The sequence below is a fragment of the Monodelphis domestica genome, chromosome 5, assembly GCF_027887165.1.
Source record: "Monodelphis domestica isolate mMonDom1 chromosome 5, mMonDom1.pri, whole genome shotgun sequence".
Classification (NCBI taxonomy): Eukaryota; Metazoa; Chordata; class Mammalia; order Didelphimorphia; family Didelphidae; genus Monodelphis; species Monodelphis domestica.
Genome location: NC_077231.1, coordinates 119,785,122 through 119,806,677, shown reverse-complemented (window position 1 = coordinate 119,806,677; position 21,556 = coordinate 119,785,122). Strand labels below are relative to the sequence as shown.

The 21,556-nt window shown below is 36.6% G+C and overlaps 1 protein-coding gene across 6 annotated transcripts in view; it reads left to right on the top strand.

Moving 5' to 3' along the window:
- The window catches only part of GRIN2B (glutamate ionotropic receptor NMDA type subunit 2B), a 641,083-nt gene that overhangs the window by 76,494 nt on the left and 543,033 nt on the right, over positions 1 to 21,556 (top strand). For 2 of the 6 annotated variants that reach the window (XM_056799176.1, XM_056799174.1), the window contains exon 3: positions 6,121 to 6,212. The exons of the other annotated variants lie outside the window; for them this stretch is intronic. The gene's annotated coding sequence lies outside the window, so the exon portion shown is untranslated. The remainder of the gene's footprint in view (positions 1 to 6,120; positions 6,213 to 21,556) is intronic. 6 annotated transcript variants of the gene reach the window in all.

Here is a 21,556-nt window from a genome sequence, read left to right as displayed (position 1 = left end):
AAAAAAATTCTCACTTCATTTATAAAATCATTCTCTAACCTTAAAAAAAAAAACCCTTACTTTCTATCTTAGAATCAATACTATGTATTGGTTCCAAGGCATAAGAGCAGTAAGGGCTAGGCAATGGGGGGGTGGGGGGAGGAGGGCAGGTCACACAACCAGGAAGTATCTGAGACCATATTTGGACATCTCATATCTAGGCCTGGCTCTCAATCCACGGAGCTACCTAGCTGTTCCCCATTCTCTAGCTTTTAAGAACTCTTGCTTCACTTTTGCTCCCCCAAATTTTAATTGACTTTGGGTTCAAGTTCCATTTTAATTTGATGCTTTATTTGTAGATGTTTTGGAATCATTCTCTTCTTTTTGGTTTGTGTTTTGGACATCTTTGGCACCATGATATCTCTTTACTATGGTCATCTTTTTATTTGTTTACTCATTCTCCAAAACCTTTTTACCTATTCAGGAGTTTGTTTTACAGCCAGGCTTTCTGTACTTTGAAGTAAATGTCTGCATCTCATTTTGTCCTGTATGTGTTTTGGGAGGCCTACTGTGTCTTTCTCTATGTATTTAATGCTGTGTTGTAGGAGGATCTTGGGGGTGGTTGGGCAGGTTGGGAACTTGCAAATTTTATGTTTGTTCAAAGTGTTCTGATCTAGGGTGAAGTCTTATTGTTATCCTTTTGGTCTTTGAAAGCTCATGACCTTGGCTTGAATCTGAGCAACAAACTTGTAGATTCACCTCTTACTCATGTTTCAGTAGGTTGCTCTTGGACTAGTCCCCTTTCAGCTAGTTTGAAAGCTCTGCAGGGTCAGTGATAGAACTGAAGGCTTTTCCTTGGTCTGAGCTCCCCGCCTAGGTTTTTTTTAGCTGTAGTCCTTAGATCCAGCTGCCAATTGAATCCAAGGCTGCTTTATTGTCAGAACCGTACACTTTTGTTGCTCACTTCTATTTTTATTCCTTATCTAATATACAACCTCAGACCCATGACCTTCGCTGTCCCTGGCATTTAGACATAAGGTACTCCTTGGTTTCTAGTCTTTCTCAATCCACACTAGATCTGGATCAAAGCTATAGAGCTGACAATTGACACTGGCTGGCTCTTGCTTCCTGCCCAGTGTCAGAATGTTCATTATTCAATAACCAATCTCTTCTTACTTTAGAACACAGTTTTAAGTCCCAGTTCAGTCCAAGGGTTGGGAGATTCTACATAGTATCTTATTGTCTAGAATTTGTTTTTTCATTGCTATAGACCTCTGACTATATCCCTCATTTGATCTAGACTGAAAAAAATGGTTCACAGTGTATTTACTTGAATTTTTTTTGAATATAGCTTGGTCTGACATACTTCCTTCAGCCTTTGTTGTAGTGATTGAGCACTAAACCGCTTTCTTACCCAATAATCTTTGTCTCCTTCCAAATTGGTATTCTTGAAGTGCAGGTCCTAACTCAAGAAGCTTCATATGCTCTCTATTGTGGCTAGCATAAAACATACACTATCTTCTTTGACATTTAAAGACTTTAACTGTCTGGCTCTAAATTTACCTTTCCAAACTGATCTGACATTGTTTCCTCACACCCTTAATGATCTAGACAAACAGACCTACTTGTTCTGTGTAGAATGAATTTCCATCTCCTCCCTATATAACCTTGCAGAAATTGTATCCCATTTGTAAATTGTTCTTCCTTGTCATATTTACTTTGTAATCTTTTTACCTGCCTTTTAATCATAGCTCAAGTTTTATCTCCCTAGTTTTTGGTACTGATAAAACTACTTTGTGTTTTCTTTGTATATTGGTATATACTTATCTGTGTTTATATTGTTCCTACCAATAGAACGTAAGCTTTTTAAGGGCAAAAGTCTTCTGTCCCCTTTACTTCCTTCCTACCACCACTCTTTTTTCTTTCCTCCTCCCTCTCCTTCCTTCTTTCCTTCCTTCCTTCCTTCCTTCTTTCCTTCCTTCCTTCCTTCCTTCCTTCCTTCCTTCCTTCCTTCCTTCCTTCCTTCCTTCCTTCCTTCCTTCCTTCCTTCCTTCCTTCCTTCCTTCCTTCCTTCCTTCCTTCCTTCCCTCCCTCCCTCCATCCCTCTGGTTGCTTTTGGAAGACATCTTATTTGATAGAACATAATGACTCCTTTTACAACAGTGTCGTCCATTTACACATCAAAATCATTCAAGCTTCCTTTGAAAAATAACAAAATAGGATAGGATGAGCTAACATAATAAAAATGACAATCCTACCCAAACTTATTTACTTATTTAGTGTCATACCCATGGAACTACCAAAAAAACTCTTTCCTGAATTACCAAAAAAACCATAACAGAGTTCATTTGGAAGAACAAAAGATCAAGGATATCTAGGGAAATCATGAAAAAAAATTAGAAGGTAGCAGGACCAGATCTGGAACTATACTATGAAGCAGTGGTCATCAAAATAATATGGTACTGGCTAAGAGAAAGAAAGGAGGATCAGTGGAATAGACTTGGGGTAAGTGACCTCAGCAAGACAGTCTATGATAAACCCAAAGATCCCAGCTTTTGGGACAAAAAAATCCACTATTTGATAAAAAATATTGGGAAAATTGGAAGACAGTATGGGAGAGATTGGGTTTGGATCAACATCTCACACCCTACACCAAGATAAACTCAGAATGGGTGAATGACTTGAACATAAAGAAGGAAATTAGGTGAACACAGAAGAGTATAAATGTCAAACCTTTGGGACGGGAAAGATTTTAAAACCAAGCAAGACTTAGAACGAGTCACAAAATGTAAAATAAATAATTTTGACTACATCAAATTAAAAAGTTTTTTTTTTAACAAACAAAACCAATGTAACTAAAATTAGAAGGGAAGCAACAAATTTGGAAACAATCTTCATTACAAAAACCTCTGGCAAAGGTCTAATTACTCAAATTTATAAAGAGTTAAATTAATTGTACAAAAAATCAAGCCATTCCCCAATTGATAAATGGACAGGGGACATGAATAGGAAATTTTCAGATAAAGAAATAAAAACTATTAATAAGCACATGAAAAAGTGTTCTAAATCTCTTATAATCAGAGAAATGCAAATCAAAACAACTCTGAGGTACTACCTCAAACCCAGCAGATTGGCTAACATAACAGCAAAGGAAAGTAATGAATGCTGGAGAGGATATGGCAAAATTGAGACATTAATGCATTGCTGGTAGAGATGTGACTTGTTCTAGCCATTCTGAAGGACAATTTGGAACTATGCCCAAAGGGCATGAAAATATGACTGCCCTTTGCTCCAGCCATAGCACTGCTGGGTTCATACCCTAAAGAGATAATAAGGAAAAAGACTTGTACAAGAATATTCATAGCTGTGCTCTTTGTGGTAGCAAAAAAAATTGGAAAATGAGGGGATGCCCTTCAATTGGGGAATGGCTGAACAAATCGTGGTACATGTTGGTGATGGAATACTATTGTGCTCAAAGGAATAATAAAGTAGAGGAATTCCACGGGAACTGGAACAACCTCCAGGAATTGATGCAGAGTGAGAGGAGCAGAACCAAGAAATCATTATACACAGAGACTGGTACACTGTGGTACAATCGAAGGTAATGGACTTCTCCATTAGGGACAATGCAACGATCCAGAAAAATTTGGAGGGATTTATGAGAAAGAACACTATCCACATCCAGAGGAAAAACTGTGGGAGTAGAAACACAGAAGAAAAACAACTGCTTGATTAAATGGGCAATGGGGATATGATTGGGGGTATAGACTCTAAATGATCACCCTAGTACAAACATAACAATATGGAAATAGGTTTTGATCAAGGACACATATAAAACTCAGTGGAATTGCATTTTGACTAAAGGAGGAGCTAGGGGGAGGGGAGGGAAAGAACATGACTTATAATCAAGGAAACATATTCTAAATTGACTAAATAAAATAAAAAAATGTCATGATGAGCAGCTGTCTTAGCTGTCTTAAAAAAGAAAAATAATAAAATAAATGATCAAGTTCAATGACCCTTTGATAATAAACATTAGATAAGGAATAAAACAAGAAGATGTATATTAGTCAAATATGTTTGCTTCTGTGATGGAGGGGATCTAACTTAGAGTCCAGGTTGAAGAGGGATTCTGTGTGGATGGTGAGATTGTCATTCAGATGTATCTGTTTGTAGGTGACATAATGATTACGTCAAACTACAGAATATTGCTCCTGGAAGAGATCTATAACCATTTAAAGGCTTTTGGCTTATCTGTCCACATAGAAAAGACCAGGTGGATGAAGGATATCTGTCAGTCAGACTTCAACATGCATTTGGTTGTTCACTCTATGGAGATTTTCCTTTAGTATGTGTCATTTGGGACAGATGGAAGAATAATGAATGAGTTGGCTGCAGATTTGAAAAAAAGGAAGAAAATGAACTGGATGGGGAAATCACAAAACTCTTTTTACTGACCCTAAGTTTCCCATGAAAGCAAACACTCATTTTTATCAATACTAATTCTATAGGTGTAACTATAGATCCATGTGATGGCAGCAAGAAGACATAGCATTTAGCTCTTTCAGAAAAATTAAAATCAAATCTTACACAATGCAACGGGGATATATTATGGGTATAAGCAAGTTGCACCACTGAGGAATTCTAAGGAAAAACAGGAATAAAACATTCCAGTTATTTTCTTTACTTAGTCAGTTAGGAGGCCTTACCTAGTTAAACAGCTGCTATATAATAGTCATGGTTCTGAAGCCTCATTGAAGAGTCTCTAGGAAATAACAAAAGCCTGTGTGTGATTTGTTAACTTTCCTGTGAACTGCAGATGTTCAGAGCTCTTTTTGCTATTGAGTTTAAGCCATGCATTAAAATAAAAATAAGGATAACTGTAATGGACCAGCACATAAGCCAAGCTGATAAAATACAGGTGCTTTGTTATCAACTCAAATAATATATACTAATTTTGTGATAATACTTTGATAATTATAAGGTTCCATACATATGTAGAACAGTGTGGCCAGTAAGCATTACAATTATAATCAATATTAATATTGTAACTATTGTATTATTGTATTATTATATTATATTATTGAGATATTGTAATAACTAACCTTAATGAAATCAGTGCCATTAATATCACTACTGATATCTCCTTGATCTTGGATTGTGACAAATAAACTTTGTTTTTGGCAAAAGAATACAAATATGTGACAATAATAATAATGATAACTATCATGTAACGCTATATTCCAGGCACTGTGCTAAGTGCTTTACAATTATTCTGTTATTTTATTCTCACAACAATCTTGAGAAGTAGATATTATCCCCCATTTTACAGAAAGGAAAACTGAGGTTGACAGAGATTAAGTGATGTGTCTAGGATCATACTGGTCTGAGGCCAGATTTGAAATCAGGTCTTTCTGATGTCAGGCCCAGTCCTCTACTCACTGTGCCACCTATTCAGAGTTGCCAATTTATTTGTTGGTTGTTGATCTTTGTACTCAGTAAGGACCAAAATGATACAGTTATGTCAGGGTCAATGTATAATGCTTCTGACTATGGCTGATTAGACCAATATAGGTCAGGCACAAATAGCCCACATAAGTATCTGGGATGAAGATGTCCTTAAATGTTCCTATCTCATGTTTCTTTTGAGCAACTGTAATTCTGCTTTGCTCAGAGATGTGGGCACACCATGTAGGATGGCCTTGTGCTGGTATCTCCCATGTCTCACAATCACTGCTAAAGCTCTTCAGAGATCTTGAGATGGTCTCCTATTGCTTCTTCTGATTTCTGTGTGAGTACCTGCCTTGTGTGAACTCTCTGTAAAATAGTCTTTCAGGTAAATGTACATTTGGCATTTGAACAATGTGACCAGCCCATCAGATCTACACTCTTTGCATTAGGATCTGAATGTTTGGCAGTTCAGCTTGTGAATAAATCTCAATGTCTGATACCTTATCTTGCCAGGTAATCTTCACAATCTTCCCAAAACAATTCAAATGGAAGCAATTCTATTTCCTGGCATGGCACTGGCATACTGTCCAGGTTTAATAGGCATACAATGATGAGGTCAGTACAGTGGCTCTGTAAACCTTCAGTTTGGTAGGCAGCCTAATACCTCTTCTCTCCCACACTTTCCTTCAGAGACTCCCAAACACTGAACTAGCTAGCTAGCTAGTAATGTGTGCATCAGCTTCATCATCTATGTGGACATCCTTGGAAAGTACACTGCCAAGGTAAGTAGACTTATCCACAGTAGTCACAATTTCTTCATTTGTGCCACCTTGTATGTGAATAAAGAGTCACTAAACAGGTAAGGGGATTGAGCTTCCAAAGTTGTGAAGAGAAAAGCAATTCAATAATTGCATAGCTCTTTCCTCAGTCTCTGTGCTCTCTATTCATTTATTTTCCCATCCCATTTCTATGTGCTGGTGCCTCAGTTTCCTTTCTCTTATGAGCCACAATGTAAAGAAAAACAATTTTAAAAGATTTAAAAACTCTGATCAAAGTAATGACCAACCTGAAGATCTATGAAAAAAGAGTTCTTTCAACTCTGGTTATAGAGAGACAAGGGGGAGAGACATACATTTTTGGTATGGTTGCATAGATTCATTTTGCTTGATTATGTCTATCTGTTACATGGGTTTTTCTCTCTTTCTTTCTCTTGGTTAATTGGGGGGAAGGGAATGAAGCAAACAGAAGTGGAATTAGCAAGAGATGCCTCCCCCAAAATAGGGCCATTTAAGAAATAGTTTTAAAAATTCATAGAAAAAATAAAATGAAGTTCAGGAAAAAATACAATCAGGACAGTTATGAATATAGTATGTGATATTTATTACATACTTTAAAAAGTTAAGCAATATGAAATGGAGGTTCATGTTTAAAAAAGAACCCTTTATTTTGTCTTCAACTCTGTGTACAGAAATATTATTTTTTGGTATTTAAATTCAGGATTTTTAAAAAATGGGGAAGCTATTATTTCAAAATTCATGCATGCATTTAGCCAGCCAGGATTCACACACACACACACACACACACACACACACACACAGAAAGAGAGAGAGAGAGAGAGAGAAAGAGAGAGAGAGAGAGAGAGAGAGAGAGAGAGAGAGAGAGAGAGAGAGAGAGAGAGAGAGAGAGAGAGAGAGGGAGGGAGAGAGAGAGAGCATGTTGGATTCAGTTTTCTTAAGGCTTTGAGTAGTATTTATTAGTATTTGGGATACCTTCCTAAACTAAAGAACCAAAATCATGAAGCTAGCTTATAAGATTTAGCAAAAACAAAAAAAAAAACAAAAACCACAAACAACAAAAACAAATAAAAAAAAAGCCAAGCAGTACCAATGCTAAAGAGAAAACTTGGCTAAATAAATTACTGAGCAGATCCATATGGTATTACTCCTTTAAAAAATTATCACAAGTCTATTTTTAGCTCCACCAAAAATATTTTAGTGTACTTGTCTTTCTATAACCTTTAATTCATTTACTGTTCACATCTTTTGTCACCTTTGCTAATTTTCTCAGTGGGTTAGCTTCCATGGTTCTGGTCTGTAATTACTACCTGGCTAAATGTACCACTTAAAATACTTAAAGAAATTAATTTAGACTATTCACTGGAAGGTCAAATCCTGAAGTGGAAGCTTCAATACTTTGACCATATAATGAGAAGACAAGACTCATTGGAAAAGACCCTGATATTGGGAAACATTGAAGGCACAAGGAAAAGGGTATAGCGGAGGCTGAGGTGGATAGATAGTGTCATGGAATCAATGAATGTGAACTTGAACAGACTTCAGGAAAGTGGAGAATAGAAGGGCTGGTGTCTATGGGGTCATGAAGAGTTGGATGTGACTGAAGGACAAAACAACAACAATAAAAACCCTCTTGGGGATGGCTTTTTGTGTTACATATTTCTGTTAGTTGCCAATATATCTTGGATAGCATAGCTTCATAGGTTTAGAACTAAAGGGTCTCAGATGCTAAAGGGTCAGCTTGCTTATTTTTCAGATGAGGAAACTGAGACCCAGGGAAGTGAAGAGACTTATCCAAAGTCACACAGACAGTAAAAGATGAGATTTGAACCCACATTCTCTGACTCCAGAACTAGTATTCTTTTCAATGTACCACCTTGCTCTTTCAAGACATTTGATATAAATGTTTTTCCTAGTTGGCCATATCCCTTATCTTATGATTTTAGAATCATATACTACTGGAAAATGACAAAAATATCTGCACGCTGACCTCAGAAATCCTATTGCTAGACATATGGACCAGGGATGTCAGTGACAAATAGAAATACACCATAAATGCAAAAATGTTTATATTTTGTAGGAGCAAAGAAGTAAAAACAAAATAGGTTCCCATTGATTGAGAAATGCATAAATACATTGTGTGATATGAATGTAAAGGGATATACCACTTTATAAGGAACAATGAATAAGATTAATAGAAAGAAGCAGGAAAATGAGTATGAATGAGTTCAAAGTGAAGTGAGCAGATTCAGGAAAAATGATATATACAATGATGAACACAATGTAAGTGCAAAGAAAAAAGACAATAGAATAATCAAAATTGAATTCTGGGCAATTATAATGAGCAGGCTTGTCCCTAAAGAAAAAAAAATACAAGAAGACATCTCCACTCAACCCCATCTTTAAGCAGAAGGGGAGGGAATTATTCATATAGGCATTATATAAAATCAGGCTTTTTGATATATAAGAGTAATTTTGCTGAATTCCTCCCCATTTTCCTTTTGTAGTCTTTCTTTTTAGGCATGACATAGTGGATCAAAAACTGTCCAAAAAGACCAGGGTTTCAGCCTCACCTCTGTTTTTAGGGTGACTTGAGGCAAGTAGTTTAAATTCATTACCCTAGGTCAGTAGTGTTCAACTTAAATAGAAATGAGGGCCGCTAAGCTGTAAGGATCTTTGCTATTGTGTATTGACTTTAGAAAATCACATATTAATATTATCTTTTATTGTATTTTAATTCATTTTAGGTGTTTTCCAATTATTTTAATTATTTTAACCTGGTTAATTCAGCCTTATTTGACAACCCTATGCTAGGCAACTTTCTAAAACTTAAGTTGTAGAGAAAGTGCTTACCTGCATTGGTATCAAGAATATGCACACCTGGGAACTTCCTACACCAATGAAAATGTAGCTCTAATATCTGTTCCTGCCCCCATTTTAAGAGATGACTCTTTGGAAGGGGCATTGAAGACTATTTTGGGAAATGTAGGTGATGTAAAAACTCAGTGTCAAAATTTTATTTTAAAATGGTGGAAAATGTAAAGAGAAGCCATGCTTGAAAAATTGGTCAAGGAATACTATACAGAGTAAAAACATTCATGTGGCAATATAATATTTCCTACCACTTAAAAGAAATCACTGGATTAGAACTTTACCCAATAAGAGTTTACTAAATTACCCCTTAATTTCTTCATTTTACTCTTTTTTCTATCCATGTCATATTGTTAAAAATATTTCCTTTACAATTACAGTGACACAATTCATATATTTGGAAGCATAATATATTCTCCTTTGAGAGTGAGAAAGGCAAAGGAAGTTAAAAAAAGAGGCAAGGCAGATCCCTTTGCAATAGCTGCATGGCACTGGATGAAAGGCAGGGCTACTTTATGATAAAGTTAGGAAAAAACAGTATTTTCAAATCTCTTCCTTCATTTTTCTGTGAAATCAAATTTAAATTAAAACATTTACAAAAGGGAAGGAAAAGTTGATTTCAACTCTTTAATTCCACATGAGCCCATTATTTGACATAAAAGGCTAAAATTAAAATTAAGGGCAGCCTTAGATTATTTCTGCAAACTTATAGTGAGGATATTATGAGCTGATATGATTATATGCATAGCAAATATAAGGGGAAGTACTATATGGGGAGCCATTTCTTTTTTCCCTGTTATTTCCCTGAGCTACTACTGCATAGCCTTTTTCCCTTCCTCTCTTAAAAAGGCCACCACCTTTTTCTTATGACCCAAGATCTGGACTCTAGCCTTTCATCATAAAGAGGAGAAGAAATCCTCTATATCTCTGTTATGTTATTCCCCTTATATGGGTTTTCACCATAATCCTCAGAAGTAACTATAAACAGTGCAGAAAAATTACCATCTAGAACATAGTGGTACACATTATGTCATAAAGAGACTTCCTTGCTCATGGTATTGGTCCTCATCCATTTTCTCCTTCTTTGTTATGTCTGTGTTAGAATTTGCATGGGATTAATTAATCAATGGATATTGCAGTTTAAATAGGTAGCTTCTATATAGTAATCTTCCCAATCAATTGATTTCTCATCTATTATTACACCCAAGGTGGCTATAGGAGACTTTATTTCTATATTTAGTGCTTTTTCCTTTTCCTTCTTCCCTAACTTTTAAAAATTTTTCTTACCTGAACGCATTTGGATCTAGTCTTATATTTTGATGGAAAAAAAGGCATCCAGTGTAAATCAAAGAATATAATAGGATGGCACCTCAGAGTGCCTGAACAGACATTCCCCCAGACTCCAGTAGGAGGGGGAACTCGTTACCTCCTAATGAATGAAGCTTTTGAAAAGCTCCAGTTGGAAGGAAAATGTCCCTCAAATTGAACTGAAATCATTCTCTCTAGAACTTCTGCTCCTTTGCGATTTACAAGAGAGGTCAGTGACAACCGTTTTACAGTGAGGGCAACTGTTTTCCTAACGTGTTAGGTGATGTAACCTAGAGAGCCAATAATTTTACAATGATTAAAAGTGGTTTTTATTGTACTGCAAACTCAGGTCTTACTTGCTGTCATCATCCAACTCTCATTTTGTTACTGACTTCCAGATTTCTCTTAGTCATTGAATGTTTACAGTTCCTCCACCCTGCAAAAATCAGTTTAAAAAATTAAAACCCTTACCTTCTCTCTTAGAATTGATACTAAGTATTGGTTCCAAGGCAGAAGAGCTGTAAGGGCTAGGCAATGGGGGTTAAATGATTTGCCCAGGGTCACACAGCAAGGAAATGTCTAAGGTCAGATTGGAAACCAGGACCTCCAATTTCTAGTATCCATTAATGTCACTTAACTGCTCCTAGTGTTTCAATAAAAAAAGAATACTTTAAACATCTCCAGATTTTATTTCTTCATCTATAGGGATGCCCTCTGCAATACTGCTTGGCAGTATCTTGTGGTTTGGTGAAGATGAAATGAGAAGAAAGACCACACTAACTATTTATAGGGCCTCCCAATTTAGTATAAGCCAAAGGTTTCTTTAGGGCTCAGATTATTCCTCTTCTCAATCATCATCATCATTATAATCATTTTTACTAGAGTAATTTCAAGGTATAGAGTGCTTCTCATTAGGTAGTAGAGGCAGTAGAATGCTCGAAAGCAGGCTGTTGGGACTTCAAGACTGGCTGTCTTATCTATTAGACCAATATTGTCTCTTAGATCATTAGTTAAGACATTAAATAAAGCTAGACGTATAACTAGCCTATGTGGTAACCCACTGGGCATTCCTATAACCCTGTATGTTGTCTATGATAATTATCCTTTTGCCTTTAGTCAAATATTACTTGTTTTGATGGTCTTTACATTTCCTCTCAGTGTGAATTTCATCTGGGAGTCAAATATCACGAGTTTCTTTTTTTTTAGTATTAAAACACAATCTTACATCTAATGAGTCTTTTTCCTGACCAATCTTGTAATTTTGCCTCAAGTAACAATCTAATTTGAATCAAGCAAGCAAACAACAAACATTTATTAAATGATTGTTACATGCCAGGCAAAGGGCTAGGTTCTGAGGATACAAATACATGGCATGGAACTATCCCAACTCTTACAGAGCTTACATTTGAATGTGTATGACAATGAATGCATATAAGAATATGCTTAGATAGGAAGAATACTTATGTATGGAGAAATATGAAGGGGATAAATATAAATAAATATAAGGTAGCTAAGTACAAGGCAGTTTAGAGAAGGAAGAAGACATATGCTAGCCACTTAGTCAAAAGAATTGTTCCCTTTTTTGCTGGACTCTTACTTTCCATCTTATTGGTTCTAAGGAAAAGAGTAAATGGGAGTTAAGTGATAGTCCAGGGTTGCACAGTTAGGAAATGTGTGAGGTCAGATTTGAATACAGGACCTCCCATCTCCAGGCCTGGCTTTCTATTCACCGAGTCACCCATCTGTCCCTTACTTTTTGTCTTAGCAACAATGCTAAGACAGAAAAGCAAGGTCTAGGCAGACAGAACTAAGAGACTTGCACTGGGCCATACAAGTAGAAAGTGTCATATTTGAACCCAAGTCCACCAGACCCCATGTCTGGCTCTCTGGCCATTGTGCCACCTTGCTGCCCCCAAAACAATGCTTCTTAACCTGACTTCTGTTACATGGGGCATTTGAATACAATACAGAGTCAATCAATCATAGGCATAAAATAGGCATAAACAATTCTTAGATTTCACAACTGTACCAATCAATCAATAGTATAAACTAGATAAGAACTGAACAAATATGCTATTTTCTTGCATTCTATGAACTTTTAAACCACAAGATTTAATTTCTTTTATAAATTATAACTACAAAACGAGTGAAATATAATAAGTGTAAAACAAATATAATAAAATTTAATGTGATATAATGAGATGGTCTGGCTTTGGAATCACGACAGAATGGTTCAAGTCCTACCTCTGAGAGTACTAGCTGTTTGTTCATGGGACAAATCTGTGGATAACCTTTCTGTGCCTCAGGCAATGCTGTAGGACTCTTGAGTTCCTAAAGAGTGGCTGATCTGCATAGGTGCAGGGAATTTATGCCCAGATCTTACTATACCTTCTTATTATGGGTGAGGCAGTATGAAGGAATCAGATATTTATAACAAGATCTCTCTGTTCTCAGGGAACTTTTAGTGAAGTAATGGGAGATAAGACAACATAGAAACTCTATTATTAACTAGAATATTTGATGAACCCTCATATTCTATACTTTTACTATGACAGGTATAGAAATATTACTGTCCTTGGCATTCCCCTAATGGTACAAAGAAAAGGCACTTTTAGAGGGACTTTTCCTCCTCATTGGGCCAATTCTCTTAAGAACCTTCCTAAAGAGATAAAGGTTTAGGAAGGAAAAATATTTCTATTTGAAGCAGGGCAAAGTTTTGGGGGGAATTTACTGCTTTTGATTCTTCTTTTTCTTTTTGTCCTTTGTTTCTGTTTGTCATTTCTCTCCCTGTCCCCTTGTTAATGTTGCATTCTTGCTAGGCTTATTCTCCCAAGACTCCCAAGTCCAAGAGTACCAATGCACTTGGGTCCCAGAGGTGGCAAACTTTGAGGGAATGAGTTTTCTAGTAATACCACTCACAACCCTCTCTCTTAAATCTGGTCTATTTCCTAATATCAATTAACCTGTTGGAATCAATTGGCTCTTATAAATGAATCATTGCTAAGTATATGTATAATGAAGAAAGTTGCTTCAGAAACACTCTGTCCACAAGTATGAGATACTCTCATATAGATGACAGGGGAGAATGTTCTCTCAGACTTAGAAAGCACATGTGGCAAAGAAGTAAACCCTCACTTTGTGACTGAATGAAAATCCTTTTCCTTCCTGGAAGTTCCCCTTAGGTATGTGTAGTTTTCTGACTTGGTTCTGTAGGTTATTGCCCCAGTAGAGTCCTGATGCTGCCCTTCTTAGGCATATATAGTTGGTTTTTGACATCTGAGTACAGAAACTCTCTTTAGCCATTACTGTCCTGGGGATAATGCTATTGACCTCTAGAAAATCTTCATATTTCTGATGGCTTTAGCCGCTGAGAAATCGTGCTACTTTACAGCAAGATCTTGGAAAGAATGGGGACCCTGCTGCCCGCACATTGTACTAGTATTAGTTATCTATCAGCAGCCCTCCCCCTATGAGGGGCTATGGATTTACCCTGTTGCCTGGAGACCAGACTCAAACAGAGACCCAGAGAGAGCACCCGGGTGCTGGCTCCAGAGGGGTTAAGACCGAGTCCTAGAGCAGATAATTCCTGGATCTGATAACGGAGCCAAGTAACCCCAGCAAAGTGAAGCCTCAGCTTGAGCTGGAGGGAGACGACAGGAAGAAGGCAGCATCTGCAGACCCCCTCCCCAGACAGGACTTACCTCTCACCCCAGTGCTCAGGCTGACTCCTGCTGGATTAATATTTCTCACCATATAATTAAATATTGTTTTTGTGATTAATCACTATGTTTAAATTATATTTGATTTATAGCAATGCAAATACATAATGCATATCAGGTATTTAAATTCTGAATCATAACTGTAGCAAAATTACAGTTTTGAAGTAGCCATCAAAATAATTTTTTGGTTTGGGGTCACTGCAACATGAGGAACTGTATTGTGGGGTCATGGCATTAGAAAGGTTGAGAACCACTGAGCTAGGTAGAGTAGACAAAAATGATCTTCTCTGTTTTCTCCCACAGAGGGCTGGAGTTACTGTACTTCTATTACCAGGTCCCATGCTGGACCCCAATAGTCAAGGTCCTTTATTCAAGCTTCAGAGGACATGGCTAATTCTCCTTGGCCAACTATTTGCCAAAAGGCATTTGCTTTTGTTCATTTCTTACCCATTTTATACCTTTAATTGATTGGTTCAATTGAGCTATCTAAGAATTTTTTCATGTGTATTTTAAAGCTATGATGGATTGATTTTGTAATTTATTCAAAGTGGTGCCCTTTAGTAAAGTAATTAGATCTGGAACATTTTGTTAATCACATTAATTGGGGTTGAGAGGCATTGGACATTGTGCCCCCTTTGTTTAAATTTTTGTTCTCTCATTCTCTTGTTTTCTTTCAATCAGGAGACAGCATCTTGTACCTGACATTATATTTGAATTCTCTGGGAGCTTTTATGTCTCAGATTCCTTCAGAGATAAGCTTGTTAGGGCAGATCTGTAAGACTGAAAGTCCAAAAGTTGGGTTGTTTGAAAGAATTTGTGGTTACCTGCTTCTGTGTGAACTTCTTAGCTCTGCCATGGAAGATGTTAACAATGCAGTCGAGGTGGGGCAAGCCATTTACTGGGATTTGGTGTTGTCTCAGATAGGACCCCAAAGGGCAGGTTTGTTTTCTTCACATGTCTGGAGAGCTTGCTACCTGACCTCAAAATAGAACAATGGATATTTCCAGGCAAGATCATCTTCCCCCTTTTTACTCATCTCTCAGCTTCAAATAGTATATAGGCTGACAGTTCATTCTGATGTAAGCTAGCCTGTCTTTTTCTATTTCTACCTTGCTTTCTTCCTTTTCTGGTATTAACTCTTTCTCACTTCAAAATGCCAAGGAATTCATATGAATTGTCTGGAAAGACTTCATTACATGGTTTCTGTTTTAAGCATCTAGGAAGCCCAGTAGATAGAATGCTGGTCTTGGGGGTCAGGAAATGGGAATTCCAATCTGATTTCCCATAAATACTAGCTGGGTAACCCATGGCAAGTTGCTGTAATCCCTCTGTGTTTGCTTACTCAACTATAAAATGGGGATAACATTAACACTTGCCTCTCAGGGTTGTTGTAAGGATCAGAGTAGATATTTATGAAGTACTTTGCAACATTAAATTACTATGTAAATGCTGGTTGTTTTGGGGAATTGCTGTGAACTTTGACATTAAAAAAAGAAAAATTCATCTTCCATTCCACTGCCAGAATGATTTATTCAAAAGTGTAGTTTTGACCATGTCACACCCTGCTCAGTTAGCTCCAAAGGCTATTTATAACTTCCAGAATCAAATAGAAACTCCTCTATTTGGATTTCAGATCTGTTTATAATCTGGTCTCATGTGATCTTTCCAATTCTGTGACACTTTAGCCTTTCTGCAATCTGGCTAGACCTGCCTCTTTCTTGAATACAACACTCTCTCTTCCTGCCCTATACTACTAACTCTCTTTCATACCTCTAATACTCTTCCTTTGTGACAGAGACTGGCACTATAGAAAAAGTGCCAGGCTGAAGAGTGTGTGAAACTGATCACCTCAATGGGGGAAGGGCCCCAAGAGATTGGAATCTGGAGGAGGAGACCTCCACCCCCCTCCACACACCTCTGGCCTTTGAAACACCTGGAATCCCATCTTCTGTAAAAAGCTTTTCCCATTCCCCTAGTTAATAGCACCTTCCCCTCAGAGATTACCTTCTACCTACTCAGTATTTATCTTTATGTGTACACAGTATAATTTAAATATTTATGTTTTATTAGAATGTAAGTTCCTTAAGGGCAAGGCCTGTTGCCTTTCTTTCTCTTCCCAGCACTTAGTAAGTACCTGGCAAATAGTAAGGGCTTAATGCTTGTTGACAGGCTGACATTCAGAAGGAGTAATTGGGGAAGAAGTGCTACAGTCTTATATAAATTCCCTCCTGCTTTCCCTTTCTGGGTTTAGAAACTTTCTTATTCTCTTTCTATAATTTTTAGGACAAGGGTGGGCTTAAAGGGAAAAAAGCCTATCATTTTTCTTTCCTTTTAGTTAAATTTTTTTAACCTATTAATTTTATATAGTTTTTAAGTGAATATCTAACATTTCTATAGTGTCTACTATGTGCTAAGTAGTTTATAAACATTGTCTCATTTTATTTTCACAACAACCCTTGAAGGTAGGGGCCATTATCATTCCCATTTTATAGATGAGGAAACTGAGGCAAACAGGGGTTAAGTGGCTTCCCATGGCCATGTGTATATTTGTTGACATCCCCACCCCAAGTACTAGTACTTTTTTTCTGAAAGTTATCTTGTATTTATCATGCAAATATATGTATAAATATACACAAACATATAGATATATATCACATAGACACACACATATATATACACACACATTTGTATTTACTTCAATTCAATTAACTTTTATTATGTGCCTATCAAATGTCTCATAATCTACAAGATGCAATACAAAAAATCTCCTATCTTCAAGTACTTTATTGGGGGGGTAAGAAGAAAAAGATATATGTAGGAAATTAAGTGCAAAAATATGCAAAATAAATTTATGGAGGTGCTAGTAATCAAAGAGTTCAGAATAGACTTCCTGTATGAAGTATTGCTTGAGTTGAACTTTGAAGCAACCTAGGGATTCTAAGAGGCAAGAAAGAAGAGGAAGAGGACATTCTAGGTACTGGGTAGGAGGATCAGCTAGTGCAAAGTCAAGGAGGCAGAAGAAAGTATGTGCTATACAACAAACCTCTACATGCCAATTTGGATAGAATGTCTAGTATTTTCAAGAGCATAAGTTCAACAAGCCTAAAGCCCAGTAGGGGAATTTCTATTGTATCCTATAGGTAAGAGATAACCCTGAAATTTCTTGATTAGGTGTATGACATGGTCATTTCTGTATTTGATGAATATCATTTTGGCAGCTATGTGGAGGATAGATTGGAGAGGTAAGGAAATGGTGACTAGGAGGAAATTAGGAAGTGATTATTATAGTCCAAGTAAGATGTGATGATGACCTGAACTAGGGTGTTGGCCAAGTGAATGGAAAGGAGACAGATAGGAGATAGATTGCTGAAGACAGATTCATAAGACTTGGCAATAGGCCAGATGTGAAGGACAAGGTCAGATGGAATAGTGGAGGATGATTCTGAGTTTGCAAACTTGGGTAACTTGAAGGATAATAAAATCTAAAAAAGAAAGAAAGATGTTAGAAAGAGAGAAGGCTTTGAAGGCAAGTAATGACTTCTGCTTTGGAATATAGAGTTTGGGATGCCTATGGAGGATGGCATTATAGAGGTAATATTGATAATTAATGATGTGAGATGTGATTTCAGGAGAGACACCTTTGCTAGATATATAGATTTTGGAGTGGTTACATAGAGATTATAGTTGAAATCATAAGAGCTGAAGGGAATACCAAGAAAGAGTGTTGGACAGAGTATTGGCATATTATACATACCTAGAGTAAGAAGGAGATGTCAGCGAAAAGGGAGAAGAATGATCAGAAAGGATTACTTGGAGGAAGTTGTTAGCAGTATCAAATGTTTCAGTGAAGTCAATCAAAATAAACATTGAAAAAGGGTAATTGGATATAACAATAAATAGGTTATTAGCCAGCATTGAGAAAGCCATTTCAGATGAGTGATAAAGTAAGAAGCCAAACTGAGAAGTGATTTGACAGAAAGTGGAGACAAGGTATCTAGACAGTTTTCCCCCCTAGTAGTTTGGCTTTGAAAGGCAGGAAAAATGTGGAAGGGAGGTTAAGAAGTAGTGAAAGATTTTTGAGAATGGGAAAAATCTAAGTAATTTTGTAAGCAGGAGGAAAGGAGCCAATAGAAAAGTGAGATCAAGTATATGAATACATGTTGTTTTCCTCTTATAGAATGTGTAAAATCCTTGAGGATATTAATCATTATATTATATTTTTCTTATTTTATTCCCAGTGCTGACCTAGCATAGTGCCAGTACATAAAGAAAGACATTTAATAAATGCATGTCCATTAATTGGTTGATTGATCCTAGATGACTGGAGATTCAGAAGAAGGAGATGTGGATCCCTCTATGGTAAAAAGAGGGGGAATCCAATATAGCACAATACTCCTAACAGCTTTTCAGTTTATATTTACAGATTTTGTGAGTAGTGACAGAAGTTGAATTTTTTTTAACCTCCAGGAGCTTTTGCCATATTAACGGAATATCCTTTATTTGCATGTTGTCAGTGTTAGAAGTCTTGGGAACTGGCTTCCTGAATATTAATTGTCATCCTTTTCTCTTTCACTTCATAATTTTTCTCATACAGGTAATAATGAAAGGAACATTTTTAGGGATGAGAATAGGGGTGAGATAGGGATAAGTGGCCTCAAAATAGAGATTGTAAATATTCATGTGGAATCTAGTGTCTGGCTTACAGGAGATAAAACTCTTGTCAAAGAATAACAACTAATTAGTTTTTGGTTTTGTTGAGAGAAACCTGTGCATAGAGTGCTAGAAACCTGAATTCTATCCTTGATATTGCTAGTATAAAATACAGTTGACCACTGTTATGTCTTAATGTGGGACAATCCACACACTGAGTTCAAGGAAGTGACCTCATTTGTTTGAAGACAACAGAAATTACAAAAATATCCATGAAAAGAAGGCATGTGGTAAATGCATGGAGAGGTTGGCGAGGCTACTTATAGCAGTGCTGTGCCCTCTTGTCCTAGCAGGATCTAATATAGCTGAAATATGTGGTGGAGTCCTGGGGTCCGTTGGTTAGGACTCATGATGAGATTGGACCCAGAGAAGCCAGGAGTTTTTCAACTGGCCCAATATAGTCAGAAGGACACTGAGGAAATCAGTAGAAAGAAAGGAAGGTAGATTCAATTTTTGTATGTACTTGTACTGAAGTTTTCTCTTAAAAAAGCCAGGCACCCTCAAATAAGAGGTATTAATTTCTTTGGAAATATTAAGCTATAATCTAAAAGTATCTATTTTCATTGTTGATAGCAAAATATACTGCACAAAGTAATGCTTCCTGAGGTGAATTAGTAGCTTGATAAAATTTTCTGATAATAACATTCATATTAGCTTATTGTTTCTATACTTTGGGTAAATAAACTCTCCTAATTAAGAACTTTATCTTCAGGCTATGATTGATAGAGTTTGTATATTTAATGAGATCTATATATATAGATAATGAGTGCCCCTAATAACCTGCCAGCAAAATTTTACTGGTAACAACCAGCCTGCCTAAAGCTGCTCTCCTATTGTCAAAAGGGCAGGAATGGCTTGATTGTAGGGATTGCTTGGATTGGCTGCAATAGTAGAGAACTATTTCTGCTCAGGTGGAACTAATGCAATGACCAAGTTGGTTTTTAGACCAGAAAATCAAAGATAGTTCAACATTAGGAAAACCATTAGTATAATGAACCATATTGACAATAAAAATCAGTCACAAGTTAAAAATGCTTAAAAAAAACCAGGAGTAAAATTGCCTTTCCTTATCTTAACCCCTGGTGAGTCAGTGATATCTCACATGAGAAAAAGCCCTTAAAGTGTGTGCATGTTAGGGGTCCACAGTGTCAAGCAAGGCTATCAGCAGCCCCATCAGCCTCAATCATTTCTGTGCCAAAGCACCTATTGCTAAAAACTCTTCTAACTTCCCACATCTACCTTATTCTTTAGGATTGGGTTTTATTTATGTGTCTATTTCTTTTTGTGTCCAAAAGGAAAAAAAAGTCAGAATATGATCTCTCTCTCTCTCTCTCTCTCTCTCTCTCTCTCTCTCTCTCTCTCTTCCCCTTCATTTCATTCCTTAATATATTCTCTCTATTGTAAATAAACTACCACAAATTCCATTTACTTTAATAATTCATTTTGGGATTTAGAAATTAAATCCCTGGATACCACCAATTTTAATATATTCAGTCCAATCAAAAATAACTTTTTACATTTATTTGGCTGACCACATTGGTTGTGATGAAATACCCTCAATTTTCTTAACTATCCTAAACTTTTCCTTTACTGTGACTATCTCTAAGTCAGTTTTTAATAGCTTATTTTTGATCAGCTGTAGAGGTAAGTTCAAATTTGTTTTTCTTTTTTCCTTAAATTTGATAGAATGCAGCTGTTTTAATCTTAGCAACAGTGCCCTAAAGTCCTAGTTGGGGGAGCTGTTTCTAAATTTCCCTTGCCTTAGGGAACAAAACAATCCAATTAGCTGATCCTCACTGACAATACTAACTGACTGAAGTGTTCTTAACTAGCAATGAGAAAAACCTGGAGAAAGGAGCCTTGCTAGAGATAGTGATTGTATGAAGTTTTAGCCTTGTCTATCTCTGACCTTTCACCTAGAAGAGTTAATTGGATTGAAACTTTAAAAAGGACCACACCCAAACACCTTAAAATGTGGTTACAGCCAATACACAACTTAATTAACAAATGGCTTTTCAGTAAAATAACCAAAATTGGACAAGTATTGTTCTTATCTTTCTTATCTTATCTTATTTTCTTATGTTCTTATCTTATCTTATCTTATTATTTCATAATCCCAGAGAATGTATGGAAATGGCTCCTACCTCTCATTCTTCTGGCACTATGGGCCCACAACCTCTCCCCCTCAGCTTTCCCACCCCTTGCTCTTTTCTTACCTACCCCATCAAAAATGGAGCAAGAAGGTCAGAGACAGAAACACAAGAGAATTCAGATAGAAATGTATTCCCTTTAAGGGAAATTCCAACTTTCATTAAAAATGGGAACTTGGTATCTATAAGACAACATACACCTTTAAGTCCTGAGGATTTAAATAAATTCAAGGAAGACCTTCCCTCATTTGAGGAAGAGCCAATATTAATTACAAAATGATTGGAGAACATATTCAAAACTTTTGACCCCACTTGGGTAGATGTCGAAAATTTATTAGAAAAATTTCTGACAAACAGAGAGAAAAATAAAGTCATCTCTTTGGCTAATAAGAAGCGAGGTAAGAGAAGAAATTATTGGCCAACCAAAAATCCACATTGGAACTCCAATGTTGAACCAGATTATACAAAACTAAACCAGGCCAGAGAAACATTATTGACAGCCATGAGAGCATGCTCTGATAAATGGTCTAAATTCGAAAGCACCAAACAAGAAATAGATGAGACTCCATCTCAG